Source organism: Tenrec ecaudatus, chromosome 4 (assembly GCF_050624435.1).
Source record: "Tenrec ecaudatus isolate mTenEca1 chromosome 4, mTenEca1.hap1, whole genome shotgun sequence".
Lineage (NCBI taxonomy): Eukaryota > Metazoa > Chordata > Mammalia > Afrosoricida > Tenrecidae > Tenrec > Tenrec ecaudatus.
In genome coordinates this window covers 104,145,601-104,150,021 of record NC_134533.1, presented here as the reverse complement: position 1 = coordinate 104,150,021, position 4,421 = coordinate 104,145,601, and the positions used below count along the sequence as shown (strand labels likewise).

General features: G+C 42.5%; 1 pseudogene; it reads right to left on the bottom strand.

The window, feature by feature from the left end:
- Positions 1 to 1,002: 1,002 nt before the first annotated feature.
- LOC142447027 (hsc70-interacting protein-like) lies at positions 1,003 to 2,047 on the bottom strand (annotated as a pseudogene).
- Between the last annotated feature and the right edge of the window lie 2,374 nt (positions 2,048 to 4,421).

Genomic DNA, 4,421 nt, shown 5'->3' with positions numbered 1-4,421 from the left:
AAGAGAAAAATGTCCAGCTCCATGTTACTAACCCTCCTCAACTCTCTTCAAGACCCTGTTCTTTTCCAACTATGAGCATCATGGCTGTGTGAATGGATTTGCTAGTCACTTTACACAAGAACAAATGCTCCCATACCCCCCAGACATTCTGCAGTGAAGTGAATCTACCTGTACGGTAGTTTTTCTAGCCACAGTCTTGGTAACTCCGTCCCAATGCCTGCGTGGGAGCAAGCAAATAAAGTGTAGAGGACCCTAGGGATGGGATTAATCATGTTCTTCCTCTGGGTGTAACGAGCCCTGGTGATATCGTGGTTATATGCTGGGCTGCTATCAGCATCGTCAGCAGTTTGAAACCACCAACAGCTCTGCAGGAGAGAGTGGGCTTTCTACTCCCATACGCAGTTACAGTCTTGGAAACCCAAGAGTGCCTATGAGAGTCAATGAGTTGGGTCTTTGGTCTGGGAGTCATTTGGGAAGCAGGAAGCAAGACTCCTGACCAAGAGGCATGAGAAGGAGAAGCCATTCCTTGTATGGAAAAGTGAGGCAGGAGGGACCATGCAGAGGGGCTATGGCATCAGTGGAGACCATGAAACAATGCAGCTGTCTTCCCTGCCCATGGAATGTGTAAAGTTGATTGCCTTTGGGCAGGAGCCTGGCTGGCAGAATGGGGTGCTCTTTGGGCACTTGTCAGAGCTAAAGGATTCTGTAACGCTTGCTCAAACTGGGCAGAGGCAAGGCACTATGTGGCTCAGACGCTGAGGGAGAGAGGGAGGGAGGGAGGGAGGAAGGAAGGGAGAGAGAGAGAGAGAGAGAGAGGTGTCTGATGTCGACTAAGAAGAGTTGCTGCAGACAAAAGGACTATATCCTATATTAAAAATATATATCTACATTCTAATGTACAAATACTGTGTCAAAGGATGTGACCATTTTAAGGCATTTGATTCACATTTACATATAACTCTCTCTTTTTTCTTCGACAAGGGCTTTATTTGTCAAACAGCATTATGTTTGACCTTCAAATTTGGCTGACCATTTACTGATGATATTCATAATCTTAGGGTTACTCTGGTATTTTGACATATTGGCAGGGTTCATGGCCACATCCTGAATGCCACCAGAACTTATGGCTGCTGCATGGCAGCAAGAGCCTCTGGATCCCTAAGACTCTCATTGAACCCAGGCATTCCTGCCATTCCAGCCATCCCCACTCCCATTCCAGGCATTCTTCCAAGAAAGTTACCAGGCATACCCCCCTGGAAAGGAGCCATGGTGAGCCCCTGATTGTCGCCTAGCTTCATGTTCCTCCTGGGCTTTCTTAACTCCTTCTATCTTTGAGCTCTTGCTCTTCACGGTTTCACTCATACTTTCTCCGGTGTTCTGCAGGTTTCTGGGCCCTTGGCTGAACTTCTTTCAGCATTCCACCAGCGTCTTCATCATAGTCCAGTTTACAAGCAAGGGCAAGGTCATGCGCTGCTTCTTCCCAATGGCCCCAAAGTAGTGTGCTTTCCCTCTCCACTTGAAAGGCTGAGCTGAATCGGGATTAATTTCAATGGCTCGGTCTCAGTCTCGCATGGCAGCAGTTGGTTTCTGTAATTTGACACAGACACTGGCTCTCTTGGCATAAAGCATGGCTAGGGGAGGATTCTGTTTTTGGCATCAGTGAATAGATCAGTAGCTTTCTGTAGTTCACCATCATTTAGGGCATCAATGGCAGCCACTTTCTTGTCATTTGCCTGATCCATCATCTCTTCAGTTACCTCTACAGCTTCATCCCCCATTTCTTGAGGGGCATCTGTGTCTGGTTCAATCACACCTGCATTGTTAATCTCTAGGCCACTTCCCTCACTTGATGGTTCCTCTGCCTTAATGTTTCCCTCCATCCTCATATTATCTGTTTTTTCTTTGGATTTGGCTCTATGAGTAGCAGGTGGTATTTATCACCCAGGCTCGCCACCCACTCCCTCAGGAACGTATCTCCTCCGTGTGCAGAACGCCCCGGTCCTGCTTTCACGAAGGCCCGCAGCTCGCTCACTTTGCGGGGGTCCATGGTCGGCAGGCGGAGGGGAGCAGAGGGCGCGGCTCTGGAGGCTGTGGCCGGATTCCAGATCCGGGAGCTGGATCCATATTATACTCTTAAAAACATGGTTCCAATGTAAGAAAATTTTCCTTTGATAATGTTCATTTTGTTAATATGCCTATTATCATTCGAAAAGGCGAGTTATGTTTAAAGGAACGGATGTTTTGTTTGTTTTAATTTGTTTGGCTTTGATATTGAGTATTTTTTCCATGTTTTTTAAACAGTAGCATTTCCTTTTTTGAGGAAATGTCTGCTTATGTTCTTTCCCCACTCATCTATGAATTCTGTGTTTTTCTTAAAGAGTTGTATTAACTCAAATATATAAATATTTATTATTCCTTTTTGATAAAAATTATTTGAAAATTTTTTACTCTTTTTAAAAATTAATTCTTCCATTTATATATATCGGGATGGACTCAAGAATCATTATTTTATCCTTTGGGTTATAATCCAATATTATGTTTATTTAGTTGCTCATATGGTTAAAATTTTAGTCATTGGGAACTCTTTCAGTTTGCTCCTGTGCCCCTTTTACATGTTCTCCATCAGTAAATTTATCTTAATTAATTAATTAATTAGTCTTTTTTTTTTTTTAGCAATTCTTTACTTTCCAGGACCACATAATGCTCTAGGCCTATTGTCTGCATTTGCTGCCTAGGTCTTAGAATTTATAATTTCTTCAAGAAATCTTGGTTCCTTTTTATTTGAGAATAGTACTGGAAACCAATTACTGGGTGCTAAGTATGCTAATTTCTTTAGGTGCTATTTCTTGTAGAACCTCTCACCTAATATCGTGACGAAACAGATGTGTGTATAAATAGCCCGTGTGTATGCCCATATCAGTAGATATTTCAAATGTCACCATTTGCATATACGCAGGCGCACCACAAAGGCAAAACCAAACGAAAAAGTGGAAAATAGCTCCGATGGCTGAAACTTTCACACATTTTTCCTGCTGTGTGAGCATCAAGCAACTTGCTTTCATTTTGAGTTAGTGCACCCAGTGGTGTCACCTGGGAAAGTTCTCTCTGGTCATGGTGAATTTTTTCGTAAAAGCATTTTCACTCCAGCCTTGTTCTTTGTGATGGCCAATTTAAGAGAACAGTGTGTGACTACTAAATTTTTATTTCCTGCATGGGAAAAAATGATGTAGAAACTGTTATGATGTTGAAACAGCTTACAAGGATAGTGCTATGGGAAAACCTCAAGTGTATGAGTGGTTTTCTTGTTTCAAAAAAAGTGAAATGTTGACTGATGGCAAACCTCATTCTGGACCTCCATTCACTTCCCAAATCGATGAAAATGTCAACAAAATTTGTGCACTTGAGCTCAAAGACCCATGAAGGACCATTGATGAGATGGGGAAGTTATCTGGACTACCTTGGAGCTCGGTTTAGCGAAATTTAACAGAAGATTTGGGAATAAGAAGGGTCACTGTGAAATTTGTGCCTCGGGTTCTGACTGACCAGGAAAAAAAGCATCAAGTGGAAACATGGTGTGCTTTGAAAGAACATCTCTGAAGCAACCCAGATGAACTTTTCCCAAGTTCATTACTGGTGACGAGACATGGTGCTATCCTTATGACCCCAAAAGCAAATGTCAATCAAGCCAGTGGAAGACACCATTGTCACCTTGCCCCCCGCAACACTTGTCAAGTGAAATCAAAGATCAAGACGATACTCATTTTTTTGTTTTGTTTTGTTATGAGGGCACAGTGCATTTGGAGCTTCTTCTACCAGGTCAGAAGGTTAATCAGGCTTTTTATTTAGAGGTTTTGAAAAGATTGTGTAACAGTGTGTGACCAAAAAAAGGCCTGATTTGGCAGATGGGGAACTGGTTTTGCCCCCACGACAATGTACCTGCTCATGCAGCCATCTCAGTGAGCAAGTTTTTGGCAAAACACAGCATGCTTCTCTTGCCCCATGCACCTGCTTCACCTGGCCTCCCTCCATGAAACCTCTTTTTGTTTCCTCAAATGAAAAGGGGCATGAATGGACAGTTATTTGATGTAAAGGTGAAGAAAAAAATGAGGGAGGTGCTCTCAGCCTCCTAATAGACAAGTTTGAAAAATGTTTCCAAGAATGAAATAATAGATTTGACAAATATAGTAAGTGTAATGGAGAGTACTTTGAAGGTGATGAGGTTGTTTTGTATATAGCTTTGAAAAAATTCTGTTTTTTGGGGGAGGGGTGTATTCCCTCATAGATCGAGCTAAATATAACTGCACATTGATGCCTGCAACGTCCATTACTCCACAGATCAGTTTAGCTTTCTCCTCTTGCTTATCTATAAATTCTCATTCACACAGTAAGAAACCTGGGTCCCACCATCCACTCTGCATTCA